The sequence below is a fragment of the Erythrolamprus reginae genome, chromosome 1 (genome assembly GCF_031021105.1).
Source record: "Erythrolamprus reginae isolate rEryReg1 chromosome 1, rEryReg1.hap1, whole genome shotgun sequence".
Classification (NCBI taxonomy): domain Eukaryota; kingdom Metazoa; phylum Chordata; class Lepidosauria; order Squamata; family Dipsadidae; genus Erythrolamprus; species Erythrolamprus reginae.
The window spans coordinates 238,456,839-238,477,971 of record NC_091950.1 but is presented as its reverse complement, the minus strand read 5'-3'; the positions used below and the strand labels follow the sequence as shown (position 1 = coordinate 238,477,971).

Genomic DNA, 21,133 nt, shown 5'->3' with positions numbered 1-21,133 from the left:
TAATCTGAGAAGTAGCTGCAGATACTTAAAAAACTCAGGTATATTTCCAAAATTATCTTTACCCTAATTCAAATTCCTTCATTTAAATTATCAAACTGGCATTATTAAATGTGATTTTTAAAATCCCAATTTTTATATGTAAATCAAATGTATCTAATGCTCCTGGCCACCCATTTAAGTATGTCTCTATTCATTGTTCTTCACCTAGTTTTTTTCATTTTTCATTCCTAAACCTTAAAAATACAGGTATTTCAAAATTGTGCTCCAATACTCACTCGATGCAATCAGGAATACATACAGCCACTTATTTACAAACTATATTTAATTTATTTATTGGTTATAGCATTTATATTGCCTCTGTGAATGCTTTTCAGGATGAATTTCAAGTGCCAGGGAAATCTGGATATCCAGGAAGTTCAAACGAATATGAAGTTATTGCAAACTTAAGCTGCCTACAAAAATCAGACTTACTAACAGTCAAGGGAAATGAGTGGGAATAAGAAGGCATTCAAGATGGGCTGGACTTAGATTTCTGGTAGAGGGGTAGGGACTTGTGATTTATGATGCATCTGACCCCTCCCTCAGGGTCAGCATGGTCATCTCCTACAATGATAATGATAATTGGATTTTATTTCCATGGGTATCTAAAAGCATATTCACAGTAATTTTAGACAAATAATTTTCTTTTGATAATTCTATAATTCTATTTTTTTCTCTCCCCCTCCCTCCCTTCCTCTGTCCCTCCTCCTCTCTCTGTCTCATACACACACACACACACACACACACACACACAAAGACAGCAGGCAAACTGCATTTGAAGCATAGTTTTTTTTTAAAAAAACCAATAATGACTGGAATGTGTGTTGCTGACTGCTAATCCATAAGCTTTTAGAAAATATTCAAGATATTTTACCTAGGAAAGGTTGATAATAATGTCAGTTGAATTGAGCCTCAGCTCTGATAAGTAATTAATTGCATTGTTTCTGTGCACTAAAAAGAAGATCCTTAAGCCTTTTGAAATTTTCTATATTTTTCTCTGATCTAGGAAGTGGGTGTGAAGCATAATATGCTTCTGTTTCATCCTTCCGGAATACATTCAATATAATACAAAGCACTAATTTTCTTTTAAGGTCACATTTTAAAACTCAAACATTACATTGAGAAGCCAAGAAATTCTAATATATAAAAACACTGCCTAAAGAGGAAATGGCTGATCGCAAGACAAGGCATCTGTGTAGTGATCAAAACACTGCTCCGAATTAAAGCATCAGATCAGAAATTTCTGGCTTGTGCTTATTATGGCTTGCTTACTAACAACAACAACAACAACATAATCTCCCCAATTCCTTTTGGTCAGCATTGAAAGGAACATATTTCCAACATAATCTCCCCAATTCCTTTTGGTCAGCATTGAAAGGAACATATTTCCAGGACATGAGGTCCACCTCTTCCATACCCTGTGGCCAATGTAGGGTAGTCAGACCCTTTATTTATAGGTGTCTCCATAAACCTTATAATTACCTCCTTTTATTTACAAACATTGCAAGAAACGATGCCAATTCTCTGCAAGAAATTATGTCAATTAACACTTCTGAAAGCCCAACTGTAAATTGGGATGAAAAAAGATGAGTCCAACAACCAACTGAAGAAATAAACTAAAAAATCTCCACATGCAAGATTGTGCTACCTGTGCAGGTAGCAAAATCTCGCATGGGGATGCACATATGTGTGTGCTTTGGTGAGTTTTTTTTTGCTTCCATGCATGCTTCTGTGCAAAAAAACCTCACCGAGACACCCGCACCCGTGCAAGTTTTTGCTCGAATGCATGCTCGTGCACTAGAGCCGCGGAGCTGCACCCAATAAGCCGTACCAATAGGAACCTACTACAGCAGTGATGGCAACCTTTTTTTCCCTCGGGTGCTGAAATTCAATGCTTGGGGATGGTGAAAATAGCTTCCCCTGCTCTCTGAAGGTCAGAAATGGCCTGTTCCCCAACTTTTGGTGAGACCAGTAGGCTTGTGTTTCACCCTTCTCAGACTCCAAAGGCTTCCCTGGAGCCGGGGCAGGGTAAAAATGCCCTCTCTCATCCCCCCTGAGGCTCTTTGGAAGCCAAAAATGCCCTCCCAGAGCCTCTGTACGAGTCAAAAATCATCTGGCCGCTATACACATGCACATTGGAACTGAGCTAGGGCAACAGCTCGCGTGCCAGCCGATAGGGCTCCCCATGCCACCTGTGGCACCCATGCCATAGGTTCACCATCACTGCACTATAGCATTGTACCTTCAACTGTTCCAGTTGTAATAAATAGTTTAAAACAACGTAGAAGTTATTGGTGTTAAATGCACTTCAGATTCATACCAAGCCAAAAAGAAACAATATACACTACAGTTTGTTGTGTTTGATATGTGAACCTGTCTTTAATGAGAATGGATACTTAACCAGGAAAAAGTGAGGTGACTGTTGACAAAAGAGCTACTTGGAACAATGATGAGATTCCAGAATTCACAGTTGCAATGATGAAATGGTGAAAACTAGCTGATCTAAATGTTTAGGGAGTTTTATTTCATTTCCCCCCCAAAACAAGTCTGGTGCTGTTTCCTTGTCTTACAGACACACACACACACACACACACACACACACACACACACACACACTAATAAAATGCCAATGTGAAAAAAATAATAATCCATGATTAAAGTATTCATTTAATACTTATTTAAATGAAGACAATTTGCAATGTAACTAGTTGGATCTTTTCAATTATGAGCAAGATAAATTTGATCCACTGGAAGTGTACAGATGTGAATGAGATATTCTTGCAACAATATGGAGCATGATGCTGGGCTTTGCTTATGAGAAGCAGTGTAACAGCCAGTTCTTCCATCTGTAGTAATATTGGGCTGCCAGGCAATAGAGAAGATGATAAGGAACTCCAGGGAATGAGACTTATCAGCAAATGAGTAATCTATTTAACTGATTTGCATTTCATAGTTTGATTTCTTTTAAGTGCCAGAGTAAAATCCCACCTGCCACTAGCATCTTCTCTGCCAAATATTTTTTCCCAGCATAAAATTTATCAGAAATTATAATAAAATATGAAAAGGTTTCAAAGGCTAGAGAAATGTTCGGTAAAGGCTAAGAGAGGAGGTTTAATTTGTGAGGAAAATGTCAGAAGTGTAGAACCACAAGTTTCCATCAAATATACAATGTATTTTCAATTTTGTGCAGGAAGCTAAGTAAAGCCAGACAGCAGCTTTTCAGATATATAACACTTCATTTTTAAGACCTGTCCTGGGTGATTCTGTAGATGGCACTATTATCTCTCCATTAAGAAAGATTTAATAGTCTTGAGAGTTAAAGGAGTGGAAGAAAGGAATTCTTGTGATACATTCAAGTGACTCTGAGTATGTGGCTCAACAATGGAAAGATTCAATTATTTTTCTCAAGGAGAAGAATCTCAGTATGTAACCGTCTTTCAAACATTAATCTGTAAAAGGGTTTTTCTTTCATTAGACCACTTTCTGCCGAATGGCAAAATGGGATATAACCACACGTCTAAACATTTGCTTTGTCTAATAGATGTGTCTCTTTGAATGAATTGGCTTTCAGGTCTGAGCAGGATGTGATTCCATATTAATTTTAATTGCTGAACTGTGAAATGTTGAGAATCCTGAGCTATCAATAACTATAGAGGTCTAATTTTTGCAAACTCTTGCAAAAGAACACCCAACACATCCTATACAACTGCAGGGTGCTATGAAGACTGATTCAACACACTTTGCTGACTGAGAGTAGCATCAAGGCTCACCAAGACACTTTATTCTTGCAAAACTCTGTAAGTTTCTTTCCCGCTCCACTCACACTTCACACAGCAAAAATGCAATAATGATGACGATGACAACAAATTTAATATCTATATGCTGTTCTGAGCTGTATACATTGATCATTTCACTGTGAGACTTACTGCTGATATAATTTTTAGAACAATGGTTAGATCAGAAAGGCATCCCTAGTTTCTCTTCAAATCGTATAATCTTTCGCCTTTTACTAAAGATTTCTGTGAAGAGAAAACAATTATGAGTTTTGAGGAATTTTTTGAGGACCAGTGCTCTACTTGGGGCTACTCTTGAAGAACGTTTGGAGATTGCAGCTAGTCCAGCATGCAGCTGCACGAGCCATGATGGGTGTATTTAAATACACTCATATCAGTCCAACACTCTGCAAGCTGCGCTGGCTTCCGATTGGTCTCCAAATGCAATTCAAGGCATTGGTTATTACCTATAAAGCCCTACATGGCTTACGACCACATTATTTACAGGAATGTCTTCTGCCTCACATGTCCCAGTGACTGGTTAGGTAACACAGAGTCAGCCTTCTCCGGGTCCCATCAGCCAAGCAATGTCGGCTAATGGGATCACGGGGCCCCGGTCCTTAGGAATCAACTCCCCCCAGAGATTCGTACCACCCGCACTCTCCTCGCCTTTCAAAAGGCGTTAAAAACCCACTTATGTCAGCAGGCCTGGAGCTGTTGAGCGGTAGTTCCCGCTTCGGCCAGTAGTATTACGTTGTTTATATGGGGTTTAAAAAATTTTACTTCTTTTTTTTTTATTGAAGTATTTTAACTTGTGCTATTTTATTCTGTAAGCCACCCTGAACCCACTAGGAGAAGGGCGGCCTATAAATTAAAAAGTAAAATAAAATCCCTCCCCACTAACACACATACATCCATAATAAAAATTAGTCAATGATGACCATTCATTGACCATTCTGAATTCCCCCCCCCCACATGTGTTCAAGAAGATTCTCACATCTATTTTGCCTTGTGATTGAGTGCAACATGATTGAGTGCAAATAAGGGGGACAAATTTCAGGTGACTTCTCTACCTGCATTGACAGAAAATATCAGAAAATTGCAAGGAGAGAAAAGCCACATACAGTAGCTGCATCTTCTTAGTACTATTTGACAATTTGTACTCTGTAGCAGGAATACATTAATCTTTTTAATCTGTAAGATTTTTTTTAAAAAGAAAACCTTTTAATTTGATCACATAGCTTGGGAGGCAACCATTAATTGATTATTGCATTCTGAGAAAGCTACTGTGAGATGCTGCCGAAAAATAATTTTCTCACCAAGTTCTTAAACCTTAATTGCTCTCACCACTATTTCTTCAGAAAGAAGGGGTACACTACCACTAATCACTGTTTTGTTTGTATAAAAGACTCATTTTAATTATGTTGTTAATGCTTATTAGAGTATCACTGCAGGGCTAGGGCTAGGGGAAAATATAATAGTATTATCTAGAGATTATTAGCAACGCATATCAAATTATTCTAGCTTGAAGAGTTTAGCTCCTTTGGTGGTATTGCCCTCTGGATTATTTCAAAATACAGATTTTGAAAAATCTATACTTACAAAAAAAATCTGTAAGTAGTCTAGTGTTTTCTCAGGAATAAATGGCTAACAATATTTTCCCCCTTCAGTTTATGTCAGTTATTAAGATGACAGCACTGGCAGAAACTTGAAAGTAAACTTTGTCTTAATGTTAAATTGTGTATCCCCACATTTCATGATGTGCAAGTTTTAAATTTCTGAATTACAGCATGCCGATAGAAGCTCAGTATCTAAGAAACTAACTTTAAGAAAAATTTTCTCAATAGTTCTTTCAAAGAAAGACCTTTTGAAATTGTCCTTTGATAATTTGGATCAAGTTAACTCACCACTTACTATTTTTGCATATTTGTTTACAAGCTGAACATGAAAGCTAGACTTATAACTTACAATAAATTGACATGTTTCTAAGCCATTATCTAGGGAAGCCAAATGAGCTAGGAGACCATATCAAGATCAATGTTTTTTCCATTGTATATCATTCTTAAACTACAAATTTCTTGAAGTGTAGCACATCAGATTTCCTTAAGGATATTTTTTTTCTTCTTGTGACCAGGACCACCTGGTATTTAGCTTTTGTATTCTGTAAAGAGGGTAATACTATCTGTATTGTTGGCCATATATTTATTTTACTTTTGATCCAGTATGGTTATTTCTGGTCCATATTCTAAGCATGGCTCCTTTTTGGAGGGGAAAAGTGTATTTAGAAAGCACTGGCTTTAGGTTGTCATCCACATTTCTGTATAATTGCAAAGAATAGAGAATTTATCCTAAAATGCCATTCTGAAATGCAAATAAACATGTTTAAAGCATTAGAAAGACATATTTATGCAAGAGTTTAATATGAATGACACATGTTAAGCTCTAATGAACCTTGTTGTTACTGGCCTAATGGTGCTTATCTTACTCTTTTCACCTTTTCAGTTTTGATTCTCATTTTATTTTCAAATTTTCTTTGGCTGGGCCGCCAAATTTCTAAGTTGCCAACAGTATTTTGCAGTTTTGTTTCTGGCATTTTATTTCTTCTGAATCTTCAGTGAATTAACAGCTCCATTATTATGTGACAGAAACAGACACTGAAAAATACATCAGAACCTAACTAGTTAGTTACCTCATTGCTACTCATTCCATATAATATAAAGCAAACTACTCAGAAAAAAAAGTTCATCAAGACCTGAGACATCATGGGATGTCAATACCAGCCCTACTTACTTTAGATTTATAAAAAGCCCTGGTGGAACATAAGCAAGAGATTATGAGATTGAGACATTCAAGTGGACAGAATCCATCTTTCTTACAGACAAATTGCTCTCTCCCCTTAGACATTCTCCAATTACTTTTATAAGGTTCTGTATACCCTACATAGAAGGGTCTTTCCCCAAGCTCTGCTAGGGTGACAGCTGGTCGATATGCCAACCTTCCACATGAAGATCAAGTGTGTATTTGCTCTGTTATAGAGGTTGAATCTGTTTCACACATCCTTTTAAGCTGCCCACTGAACTCTCATTGGCAATCAAAGGTATTACATTCCTCATTCCTCAGAAGTAATACATTCCTCATTCCTCAGAGTTCACTCATAATTAAGAGATTGAGGTATTCTTACTAAATGACCAGTACCCGAGTGTTTTGAAGCAAAATGTGTATTTATAGCCTTACTGTATAGAAACTGTTCGGTTCCTCCAAAAAAACTCTGATTTTACAGTTTCTTCCTTTTATATATTCATATGAAATGCATTGTTATACATGTATTTTAAATTATGTGGCTTGGTCTTGGGATGTTAATTAATTAAAGAAATAAATACAGATACTACTTCCTGATGCATGTTTCCTAAAATCATATTTGTAAAGCTATGGGAATCACCAAGTTCAGCAAACCTTGTTTAATGGTTACATCTTGATTGTCCATAGCTGCAAAAGCCAATGTATTCAGTTGCCAACACTAAGCAGTTTACAACTCCAAGTACTACATCAGTTGCTGCAGCCATAGTAAGCTAGCTACAGAAAGAGACAGTACATTTGTAAAAGAACCTCTCTTCATTGCCACTTGTAACTGCAGACCTGAACAACAGAGTTCTCCATATTGTAAGCTTTCGTTTTAAGAATATAAAAAATAAAATCTAATTTTTGTTACCTTGATTGTGAACTAAGCCAGGAGTCCAAATTAATATGTTAGATTTTCTGCCTAGCTTGGTTTTTGCAAACCCTTCAAAACTCTAATTTCATATAAATCCAATAGATAGATAGATAGATGGATGGATGGACGGACGGACGGACGGACGGACGGACGGACGGACGGACGGACAGACAGACAGACAGACAGACAGATAGATAGATAGATAGAGCATCTAATTTTGTATTTCTATAGTAGGCAAAGTAAACAGCTGCTTTCCCCTTCTTGTCTTATGCAACAATATTAAGAACTAAATAAAGAATAGAAATTAAAAATATTCCCAAACGTGTCATTATACATTACACATGCATTTTACCGTATTCATTTGAGTGAGAATTAACTTCTACCTGTGTACATAATTTACAGCAAATAAAGCACACTTAAAAACAAATAAACTAACCTTGAAATACACATCTAAACAAACCCATATGTTGCAATGAATTTAACTAGAGCTCATGAAATTGTGCTTAAATTGGAATGGTTGTTAAATTTGTAAAGCCTGTTAAAATAAATCTGCCAAAATCAAAATGTCTTATGCTCTTGAGAACTGCAACTGTTATACAGTTGCTATATATTTTTTTACAATTATAAATAGAGAATGCTCTTTTTATAGGGATTTTTTTCTATTTCTATTGAAAAGTCATGTTAGGAGAGTTCAAAGTTCAAATTCTTATTCATCCAAGAATTCCTGGATGATATGAGCTATTCATTATCTATCAACCTATCCAAATTTTCAAGATTTTTTTTGGGGGGAGTAGTGTGTGAATATAATAAATGTCGTTAAGTGTCCCTTTCATTCTCCTATAATGTATGTTCTTAGGTAGCTCTACATTTGAGCATATGATCTTCCTGTTGTTGTTGTTGTTGTTATTATTATTATTATTATTATTATTATTATTATTATTATTATTATTATTATTATTATTTAGATTTGTATGCCACCCCTCTCTGTAGACTCGGGGCGGCTTACAGCAATTATAAAAACAATATATGACAAATCTAATAGTTAGAATCTAAAATAACAATAATACATTTTAAAAGTCTAAAAAACAAGAAACCCCAATATATAAAAACATACATACAGTCATATCATACACAAAAAACCTACATAGGCAGGGGGAGATGTTTCAGTTCCCCCACGCTTGACGACAGAGGTGGGTTTTAAGAAGTTTATGAAAGGCAAGGAGGGTGGGGGCAGTTCTAATCTCTGGAGGGAGCTGATTCCAGAGGGTCAGAGCCGCCACAGAGAAGGCTCTTCCCCTGGGTCCTGCCAAATGACATTGTTTAGTTGACGGGACCCGGAGGAGACCAACTCTGTGGGAACTAACCGGTCGCTGGGATTCGTGCGGCAGAGGCAGTCTCGTAGATACCCTGGCCCGGTGCCATGAACCTATATTGGTTCTAAGCTCCAATCTCTCCTAAGTAATAGGTCCATTAGAAGAACATTTGTAATTAGCTAGTTCTAGCTATTCAATCATTATAAATGATTCTGGATGAAATCATCATCCACCCCCACCCCCCGCTCCCCAATTGGCTGAATAATCAGAAGGGATTTGTCTTGCAGAATTGTTTTTAGAGTAAACAACATATGGTAACATCCTGTGCTACTTAAATAAATGATGGGATACATATATGAAATTTGTATATTCCGTTCAGAAAAAAAGTAAACTTACTACGTGTAAGGACTTGACTGAAAAAATATACACACACGGCCTATGCCAGGGAACATGGCAGTGTTCTGATTGGTCAAGGCCAGTTGACCCTAAGTGATGAATTCTTCTCTATGGGATAGAATGGTTCCATCTATTTTGAAGGAGAAGTATGTTAGTCTTCTTGTTAAGAAAGCATCCTTGAATTCAACAGTACCAGTTAACTTTCATCCAGGTTCCCACCTTCTCTTTTTAGAAAGAGTTGTGGAAAAGGTGGTGGATGCAAAGCTTCTAAGGGGCTTGGAGGAACCAGGTTATTTGGATACTTTCCAGTCTGGAATGAAACTGATTTATAGTATTCAGACAGTCTTTGGGCATACTTGTGGTTCACATCTGAGTGAATTGAGATGGGATTCTTGCCTTATGTGGCCCTGGATGGAGGATAATAGATTAAAGCTGAACCCTGCCAAGATCAAGTGGATTTGAGATATGAATTCCCCTGCATCTGGTGAATTTTTCTTCTTTGATTTTGGATATGGTAGCATTCCTCTAGACCAGGGGTGTCAAACTCAATTTTATTGAGGGCCATATCAGGGTTATGTTTGACCTTGGGGGCCAGGCTGAGCGTGGCCAGCTCAACATCACTTTTGGGGGCCCAAACACTTTGCCAAATCTGGCCTCTGGGCCTTGAGTTTGACACCCCTGCTCTAGACAGAGTTGGTGTGCAATCTGGAGATCTTTCTGGTTTCACAGCTCCTACTAGAAGAGCAAGCAGCAATTGTGGCCATCTTTGCACAAATCTCTGTTGTGTGTCAGTTGTGCCTGTTCTTGGACTGAGAGCCTTTGTTCATTGTCAAAATCTACATTCATATTGTGATCCATCATCATCAGATGAAAGATTAATCTGATCCAACATGCTGTTTTCATTGGTCACTCACAAGATGTCTGAATAAAGCCCAGAAGCAGGCTCTAAATTAATATCTCTTTGCAAATTTTATTTATCAGCAATTAGCTAATTCTGCATTCTTTATGAAATGAAGACTATTGTGGTAGGAGAAAGTTCAACATATCACAGCACAGTAATACATATATTACATTGCATTTTTAACAATATTTGATGAGTTTATTCAGTTTTTGTCCTACCCTTATTTCTGGAAAATGTTGCACTAGTAGTAAGAAAGAAAACAATAAAATTTGGTTAAAACAATTAAAATTACAATTTAAATTAAAACTGAAAAAAAATAAAGGTTTTGATTTTTCCCCCATAATAAGAAAAGAAACTCTTAAGAAAGTAGATGTCCATTACTTGAAATTTACAGGAGAATACCCTCTTCCATTTGTCCAGGGAACAAAATTCAAAAAGTGATGGTAGTCTATTAGATAATTAGTCCCCAAGCTATAGTAATCTTTAAAAGTTGAAATCAACACCTTAAATCTGTGTCAGAAAGGTATTTAGCAACTAGTACATGTCTTTCAGCATTCTCATTAGCTGTCCTTGATGTCCTATTCTGTTTAAAGTCTGTCTGCTACAGTTTGCCCCAATTGAAACTTCTGGGCAGTCCTCATATGTAGCCCCAGAAAGAGTACATAGCAATAGAAAGTACCTCAATTCAATTTTATTTGATTAGTCAATTGACCATATCAAAATAAAAATAGTGACCACATCGGTCATCATAAAACTGTGGCTTATCAAACACTATACAATAGTGTAAACTGGTTAAAATACAATAAAATTAGATAAAATAAAGAGAATTTAAATAAAATGAGTTAAAATTCAGTATTATAAGCTAAAGTAAGGTTGATAAGATTTGGTTTATTTCTGAGTGACACTGGAATGTTTGGAATTGTCTTAATCTCCCCCCCCCCCAATTATGTTTCCCTGGGAAATTGCAAAAAAATATAGGCTCTGCTCCAACCAACATGGTCATTACTGTACATGACATTAAATAGCTCTGTTTTATTATTTAGCCTCTCTGCTTTTTTCACGGACAAAACTGGAATCAAAGAGTAGAAACTGCAAATGCACAGATTACAGCTAAGCATTAGTAGAAATGTCCTAAAACTGAAGGCTATGTGGCAGTAGAACAGGCATTATACAGAAGGCCTGAGCTCTCCTTTGAAATGTTTTCTCAGACAGCAGTCATTCAAACTTTAAGTATTGTATTTGCTTTTTTTAAAAAAAATCTGATTGTTTACATTTTCAGTCAAGGTTACCTAAATTACTCTTCTAATCATTCTATATAAATTTCACCTCAGTGAAAAATAAATGTTGACTTAGTTTTGGTAGAAAATATAAAAATGTAACACTGATGTGACCATGTTCATGTACAGTCCCCGCTATGTTTAATCTGTTAAAGAATGTCTGTAATATGACTAGATTAATAACTTACTAAAAAGTGTTTTTTTTTAATCATATTGCAGGTTTTTACAAATGTTTAAAACAATTTAATGTGGTAATTAGATCCCAGCAGGATAAAACTGAGATCTCCTTCCTTTCCACTCGACAAGAATTATGTATTCGAATATAATTTCAATAGGAATGGAAATCAGAAATGGAATTTATGATAAGGAGCAGATATAAGAATAAAAACTTTTTCCCTGCACCTGGAAATAGTATACAGTGGTACCTCGTCTTACGAACGCCTCTTCTAACAAACTTTTCGCGATACGAACACAGTGTTTAAGATGTTTTTGCCTCTTCTTCTATCTATTTTCACCTTATGATCCCAAACCGCCGGCGCTGGGATGCCCCGCCTCTGGACTTCTGTTGCCAGCCGAAGCACCCATTCTTGCATTGCTGGGATTCCCCTGGGGCTCCCCTCTCTGGGAAACCCCACCTCTGGACTTCCATTACCAGCTGAAGCGCCCATTCTTGCGCTGCTGGGATTTCCCTGAGGCTCCCCTGACTGGGATTCCCTTCATTTTTGCCGGCGCTGCTTTGAATCCCAGCGAGCGGAGCCTCAGGGAAATTCCAGCAGCGCAAGAACGGGTGCTTTGGCTGGCAATGGAAGTCTGAGGATGGGGTTTCCCAGCGAAGGGAGCCTCAGGGAAATCCCAGCAGTGCAGGAACGGGCGCTTCAGCTGGCAATGGAAGTCCAGAGGCAGGGATTCCCAGTGGCACAAGGCAAAAGGGGTGAATTTTGGGATTGTATGCATTATTTGCTTTTACAATGATTCCTATGGGAAACGTTGTTTCATCTTACGAACTTTTCTACTTACGAACCTCGTCACGGAATGAATTAAGTTTGTAAGACGAGGTACCACTGTACTATGCACATGCATTTTAAAATATCTGATCTCTCTTTCCTGGTACAGTTAAATGTATTTTCCATCCTTTTTTTTAAAAAAAGAAGAAAATAAATAAATAAACTCATTCAATAATTTAATTTAATGGATTACAGCCCAAGTTAAAATACAATATTTGAATATGAAGACAATACATATGAAATTCTTAATAAGCTTATAGCAGGAATAGTGTAATTCATATGCTGCTAATGGGGAAGGTGAGAAGTTGGCAGAAAAAGCCATAAGAAATGTTAATCTGCATACCGAAATCAATTTTCTAACTGAATATAAGGAGAATAAAAAGCTTTCTGAAGCAATCTGTAATACAATGGATTCAGTTGAGGCATCTGTACATAGGCAAGTGACAAGCATCCAAAAATATGGATCATGTTACAAGGTGTGTTCTCTTACAAGATCTTTCAGCACCTTGAAGTCTCCATAGATGTTAAATATTTATCTCTAGCTGTTAAGGTTACCCTGGAATACCATTTATAGCATTTATATTATATTCCTAAATTCTTTAAACATAAATAGACTGCCTAAGGTATTCATCTTTATATCACTGTGACTTAAATAAATGATGGGAAAGAGAACATAAACAATTACATTAATAATAATAGAGTGTGGTGCAGTGGTTAGAGTACTGCAAGCTACTTCTGCTGATCACCAGCTGCCAGCAGTTTGCAGATTGAATCTCAGTAGGCTCAAGGTTGATTCAGCCTTCCATCCTTCCAAGGTTGGTAAAATGAGGACCCAGATTGGTGGGGCGATATGCTGACTCTCTGTAAACTGTTTAGAGAGGGCTGTAAAGCACTGTGAAGTAGTATGTAAGTCTAAATGCTAAATAATTTGTATTAAACCCAAATCAAAATCTTTTAATTCTAACAGTTCTAGAATTGAATTTGCTTTTGAAGAATTTATTTTATTTGGAAATTAATTATTAAAATTTATAAAGGTTTTCATTTAGTGAATTATACATTTCTTCTTTCTCCTGCTTCTCTTCCTCCTCCTCTTTCTTCCTTCTCCTACTCCTCCTGCTCCTCATTTGCCAGCTAACCTTGGTTATCTTGTCATTTTATCACTGAGGATCAGAATAATGACTGCCGTTCTTAATCAGATCCATTCATTTTCTTCACTCTTATACACCATATGGATATTTACCCTATACCTACATATATATCGTAACTCATATCTACCATTGTTTCCATGTTGCTTGATCTAAGCTAGTTTTTCTAGTTTCATTTTTTTCTACCTTTTATGTCAAATGACATAGCAAAGAATGCATCTAGTAGAAACAAAGAGTCTACTACCTTACTTATTTTTATCATCGGGGAAATGCAAACTGTTGAATTGCAATATCAATTGTCTATCAATGACTATGCAGAGTAGAGTTGTAAGAATTAGACATGACTTAGACTGCTTTACACTCTTTTCCATCTTACTATTGTCCTTAATAAATACCTCTCCAATGCTTCTTTCTAGGTTAATGTTCTAAGTTCCTGGTTTTTTTCCCTTCAAAATTAAATAATATCTGTAATAATACTAAATCAAAGACTAGGCGAGACAAACAAATAAGATTGTCGCCTTAAATGACAATGAGCTTTACTTGGTGATGGAAATAGTTATGAAAACCAGAGCAAATAATTACAGATGGTCCTTGATTTACAACAATTCATTTAATTACCGTTCAAAGTTATAACGTTATATGACTTGTGACTGTTTTTCACTTTGATGACCATTGCAGCATTCCCATGGACACAAGTTCCGAATTCAAATACTTGGCAACTGACTTATATTTCTAAAAGTTGCAGTGTCCCAGGGTCATGTGATTAGCTTTTGTGACCTTCTGACAAGCAAACTCAAAGAGAAAGCCAGATTCATTTAACAACTATGTTACTAACTTAACAACTGCAGTGATTCACTTACTAGCATGTCAGGACAGGTAATAAAATAGGGCAAAATTCAATTAACAACTACTTCTCTTAGCAACAGAAATTTTGGACTTAATTATAGTTGAAGGTTTACCTGTATATTAGCTGTGTCCATTTCTTGTCTTTTGGCTTAAATATTTGGATTTGAATTTTGATGTTTCCTGGAAATGGTTAAACTCTGTAGTAAACATTTCAACCATTTCTCTAGGAAACAGGACATCTAGTAAATGTTTTACATTTAAAGACTGTACTGGAAGGTTTTCAGCAGTACATAAATTTAACAGAGGTTGTCACATTCAAAAAGCATTAGAGCACTATAAAAGAAGACTTTAGAGAATAAGTGTGATGACTAATGAAACATTGGCAGTCTAACTCTTGGAACAACATTCATCTTTAATGGACAATAATCCCCATTGAATAGCAAGCATAAAATAAAATGTGTCACTTATAACCTGTTTTGAAGTTGTCCAGAATCTATAGACTTGATTCTGGCTTACAAACATTAGGTTGGCCTTGACTAGAAAGCTTGACTGCTATTGGTATTTATCATTGAATGCTTAACATACTGCATTTCAGTAATTTTAAAGGGCAAAAACCTCATTTGCAGCAAATGTTTTTGTGTGCCTGTTTCACTTAAGTACAATAACATCTATTTGTATATTATGTGTAATGCCTAATTAACCGGCTGCCTCAATCGCTTTTTATTTTGGATGAGTAAACAGCCCTAAATATTACCAATAACATACCCAGTTGTTGTTGTTGTTATTGTTTAAATAAACCCCAATCCTTTTGGAAGGCAAAAAATTATATGAAGCTCTTGTTAATTTCATTAACACAATCTGCAAAAAGGTATTTTACATTTCAGTGATATAATGGTAAATAAGAAAAGATTGATAGATGGACAAGGGGGGGTAGTGATGTTCTTATATAGTGACAATTATTTAAAGGGGTAGCTCTGTCAGAAATCTAGTCCCTGATGCCATCTGATTTCCCAAAGCTCTTGCACCAGTCTGGTTTTCAAAAGCTGGGAATCTTAAAGACAACTCCTTTGAGAAAAGAAAGGTCTTGGAAATGTCAAATGCTTGAATAGGTATCATGTCTTCTATTGCTGCATAAGGAAATGCCCTTTGCATTTACATTTTATATTTAGCACATTTGCTTGCAGTCATATGTTTTAACAAAAATCCATATAAAATGACAACAATTGTATCTGTTCAATTCATTTCCCCTATAATTAACCGCACTATCTGCCAACATCTGCAGTCGTACCTTCCTTGCGGCCATTGAAAACTTATTTTGTTCCTTGATCATCTACATCAATCAGCAGGAAACAGATTTTTTTCTTTCTTTCTTTCATGCTATACTGATTCAGTTGGGTTAACAAGGGCATAATAAATCTAGTTCTGGTTTCCTGATGTAATTTGCAATGTAATAAATAAAGCATCAGATCTTCCACCTATGAATTATCACAAATGCATACATGGTGAGTAATCTTTTCTATCTTCCATCCAAATAGGTGGTTGGTATTGTCTGAAAATGAAGTTCTTTAAAAGCTGGTCTCAAGGGGGTATGATGTGAAAGACTGTAAATAAGACAACATTCCTTTCCCATCAATATCACTTAGCCAACTTCAACTTGTACAGTCACTGTTTATCCTGTCTAAAATCTTTTAAAAATAGTCTCAATACTGCATGGCAACTTGTGTCATTCAGAAGTTCCTGTTCTAGTAGAAATTGCCACTCAGACTGGTCTTTGAAAGCCAGGAATCTTAGAGGCAGACCATTGGAGAAAAGAACAACCTTGGGCATTTCAGATGCTTGAATAGATACATTTTCTTTTATTTCTACATAAGGAAATATCCTCTGCATTTTAATAAATTTGAGGAGACAGTACAACAGAACTATCTGGTCTTTGTTGGTGCAAACAGCAGACAACAAAGCTTTTATTATCAATGCTTCAATAACATTGCGAATGTAAGATGTTACTTTAAGAAAGAAACAACTTAGAATGTCAGGTTTGCTGTTACATATTGAAAGAAATATTTGGATGCTATTTTCTTCATAATTTGTTTAGTAAGCTTCAAGAGTAGAATTGATTTGATCGACATGAATCCAGTCATTGATATCTCAAGAATCTCACATTATTGATATGTGTTTATTCTCCATTATTGGTGGAGCTAGCACTCAGGATGGGTTATCCTCGTCCATTTAGAATGAGGACCGAATCTGTCAATTTTGGCCAGATCCACCTTGCTAATACAACCCAATACACAATACACCTTGCTAATACAGTGGAACCCCGACATAAGAGCTGCTCTACTTAAGAGCAACTCGAGATAAGAGCTGGGAGGGGAGAGATATTTTTGTTCTACTTACAAGCCCAAATTCGAGATACAAGCGCCAAGGAGCTGTCTCCTGAAGCCAAACGCTAACTTCCGCGTTCGGCTTCAGGAGACAGCTGCGAAGCGGTGCGCGTGTTTTAAAAGGTTGCAGCCGGCCTGGGGGGCTCGGGGGGGTGCTTGCAGCTTTCTTTCTTGCTCTTTTTCTTTCTCTCTTTTACCTTCCCTTCCTCTATTTCTTCTTTTCTTTCTCCTTCCCACCTTCTTCCCTCCCTCCCTCCCTTCACTCATTCCTCTCTTACTCTCCCCTTTCATAAGTTTCCTTGCTTCCTTCCTCTGTTCCTGTCCCTTCCTCCTTTCTTTCTTTCTTTCTTTCTTTCTTTCTTTCTTGCTCTTTTTCTTTCTCTCTTTTACCTTCCCTTCCTCTATTTCTTCTTTTCTTTCTCCTTCCCACCTTCTTCCCTCCCTCCCTCCCTTCACTCATTCCTCTCTTACTCTCCCCTTTCATAAGTTTCCTTGCTTCCTTCCTCTGTTCCTGTCCCTTTCCTCTTTCCTTCCTTCCTTCCCACCCTCCGTCCATTCATTCACCCATTCCTCTCTTGATCGCTTAAAGCCGGTCCCTGGTGCAAAAAGGGTTGGGGACCTCTGTCCTACAGGATTGGGTGGCAGAGAAGTTGAACATATGTAAATTTAAAAGTTTAAGAAAGTTTACAAGTTAAGTGAAAGAAACTTCATTATTCATTTATATGTACATGTACATTTCTTCATTAAAAACATGTCTTTCTGCATAATTTAGACTAACTTTGAGAGTTTTTTGAGGGCTGGAACCAATTAAAATTATTTACATTAATTCCTATGGGGAAAAGTCGTTCGAGATAAGAGCTGCTCGACTTAAGAGCCCAGGTCCGGAACGAATTAAACTCGTATCTCGAGGTACCACTGTACAATTTGACTCAGTCCTCAGACTGGACAGATGTGCCTAACATTGGCTCCTTTCCTGTTTGCTATTTTCACCAGTGCAAACTGACATATGATTCTTGGACAAATGTGAGTTAGATTTCCAACGTCCTCAGCTACATTGATGAGGATTGGCGAATTTGGCTATGGGGCTTTGGCTCCTGCCAAGGCAGTGACTGCCATGCCTTTTGTGGCATTGACGGAAAGGGGCTGTGGCACGGTCTGCCACTTGAGCTTCACGCTCGCTGAAATCATTGAGACACATCTTTGACAATTGGATGGCCATCTTAGAATAGTCTCAGCTATCAGTTGGAGCTCCCAAGATGGCACAAGCTGCCAAAGCACCAGAATCACCAGGGCAAATGCCCCCAAAGATCAAATAGCCAGGCCCCTGATTGTATTGGCAAAGCAGATCCTGTCAAAATTGACAGACTTGGTCCTCATTCTAGATGGATGAGGATAACCCATCCTGAGTGCCAGCTCCACCCCATGAGAAGAGGTGTATCAGATAAGACCATCACCCCGATTCAAACTTCTTTCAAGAAGATTTATACTTATGGCTAATTGAATCTTTAGAATACTGAAAGCTTTGCTACAGAAATTGAAACAATCATTTTTGTATACTTTTTCACTCAAACCCCATCTTAATAAAGTCATTAAAGAAATGCATATTTCCAGGAAAGGTGATTCCAAAACATGTTTTGGGGAGGTGTTAATTTGAAAGTCATTGTTTATGACCAGATGTTTGTTTCTCTCCTTTTTTTGTCATCTTGGTTTTTGAAAAGGGAAACAACAAATCTGCTCCATTTCGTTGACAGTACTGTGTCTGGACAATACAAAACTCACAAACATAATTAATAGTGTGTTTCCATTATCTTCCACTATCTTCCACTATCCATTAAATGAGGAAAAATCTTAGTGAAAGGTTCTGATGGACATTATTCAGATAAGTGTTATGTGGTAAGAGAGCTGTATTCAACTATAAACCTCAATATATTTTCTTCTTTCTATAATAACTTGTGAGACAGACTTTGAGACATGAAGAAGCAAAGAGAGGTTTCCTAGGGAATGGTTAAATAAGTGGCTGTAAGAAGATAGCAGGAGATTTGTATTTTCAGAATTACAATGTTCTATTAATATAACCTCGCAGTAAAGTAATATTACAAATGTGGTTTACCTGACAAGTTTGACTTACTTACTCATTCACTCACTCACTCACTCACTCACTCACTCACTCACTCACTCACTCACTCACTCACTCCTTCCCTCCCTCCCTTCCTCCCCCTCCCTGCCTTGTGAAACTGACCAATTATCAGAGAGAGAAAAAACAAGACTTCTTTAAAAGACTGAAAATGTTACATGGACTTTTTTGCTGAAAGAAGAGAAAAACAAATTTAGGATCTGAGGATTAAAAATGAGGTGAAGAGATTGGGGAAAAGTTAAGACTTTGTAAAAGGCAGAAGGAACAATTATGGTATTTTTCTTTTCCCCAAAAAATATTGTTTCTCTATTTCTTATGTTCTGTCTTTGTTCTTGTTTGTTTTGTACATTTTACTGCACTGAAAAATTATAGGAAGGTGTTTGTGTAAGTGTGTGTGTGTGTGTGTGTGTGTGTGTGTAGTAAGATGAAACAGTATAGAACAAACAGGAACCAAAATTTAAAAAGGAGTAAAATGGATGAAAATGTACCGGCCTCCCAAATGAAACCCATATATTGCAATAACTAGGTTTAACAACTGTAAAAGGAATGTATGTTACCTTAAATATAACTGCTAAGCTTTGAGGCTGACTTAAAATTTAAGTCTATTGGCATAACATTTCTAAAAGTGATACCATATCAAAATAAAAGAAATTAATCATTGCATCCTTTGTTTCTGTTGAGAAATTATCTGGATCCCTCTTCAAAGCTCATTGATCTCTTCCAAAGAATCCAAAAGGGAAGGAAGAGGAGCAAAAGAAGACAACTCATTATCAGAGCAGAATTCTGCTTTTCTAACATTGGAGGTGGCCCATAATAAATTCACAACAATAATTCTATATAAAACATGCATGAAATAAAACCTACAAATCAAAATCATAAATTTGTATGCATTAATTCTCTCTGATTACAGTTTCCAAACCATTAGCTCTTGTGCACTTTGATTTCCCCTCCCCCCTGAAAGTGGAGACTTAAATTGAAAGAATTGCTTTCCCTATTACATACATCACTATCTCATTTTCTTTAAAATGATTGGTATATAACATACTCTGGTTTTACAGTAATGTTTTGGCAGATTGGAAGGAGAAGTGCAATGGAAGGCATAGAAAATAGATGCTGTTCCTTCATATATGCCTAGAAAAAAGCATAGCAGATGGAATAAGAGTCCCCCAGGAATGCTACATTGCAGGCCAATTTAATACACTAATACAAGCACTGAGGCACTTCTGGGTTGAAAGAATTAGTTGGTGACATCACCATTTGCCCTGGGTATGCCCAGTTGGGACTCCTTTCATGTCCCAATAGGAGCTGGAGTGAAGGACGAGAGCTCAACCCTGCCTCCCTGTAGCTCTCAGGTCTAGAACATGGGCTTGCTAACCTGCCCAGCTCTCCAACCCCTTGAATCGTCATAATTAATTTATAATAATAATTTATTGGATTTGTATGCCGCCCCTCTCCGTAGACTCGGGGCGGCTAACAACAATAAAAACAACATGTACAATCCAATAATAAAAAACAACTAAAACCCCTATTATAAAACCAAACATACACACAAACATACCATGCATAATTTGTAATGGCCTAGGGGGAAGGGCTATCTCAACTCCCCCATGCCTGGCGGTATAAATGAGTCTTGAGTAGTTTACAAAAGACAGGGAGGGTGGGGGCAGTTCTAATCTCTGGGGGGAGTTGGTTCCAGAAGGCCGGAGCAGCCACAGAGAAGGCTCTTCCCCTGGGGCCCGCCAAATGACATTGTTTAGTCGACGGGACCCGGAGAAGGCCAACTCTGTAGGACCTTATTGGTTGTTGGGATTCGTGCGGTAGCAGATAGTTCCAGAGGTAATTTGGTCCACTGCCATGTAGGGCTTTAAAGGTCATAACCAACACTTTGAATTGTGACCGGAAACTGATTGGCAGCTAATGCAAGCCACGGAGTGTTGAAGAAACGTGGGTGAATCTTGAAAGCCCCACGATGGCTCTCGCGGCCGCGTTCTGCACGATATGAAGTTTCCGAACACTTTTCAGAGGTAGCCCCATGTAGAGAGCGTTGCAGTAATGTAATGTTCCTTTTATACTCTTCAAGTGAATGGAGTTGGTCATATAGTGTTGACATTGTTAGTGTAATGTGTACAATATTCCAGTGTACTAATTCACTAAACTATTGTAAAATAGGGATAATTCTTGTGTGTGAGAGAGAGAGGGGGGGGGAGAGAAG

General features: G+C 37.2%; 1 protein-coding gene and 1 non-coding gene across 4 annotated transcripts in view; both read left to right on the top strand.

Moving 5' to 3' along the window:
- Nucleotides 1-21,133, top strand: part of MACROD2 (mono-ADP ribosylhydrolase 2) — a 1,339,842-nt gene that overhangs the window by 701,546 nt on the left and 617,163 nt on the right. The gene's annotated exons all lie outside the window — the stretch shown is intronic.
- Nucleotides 4,007-4,123, top strand: LOC139158262 (U5 spliceosomal RNA). Its single transcript, XR_011557653.1, has one exon. It is a non-coding gene; the product is annotated as a U5 spliceosomal RNA (small nuclear RNA).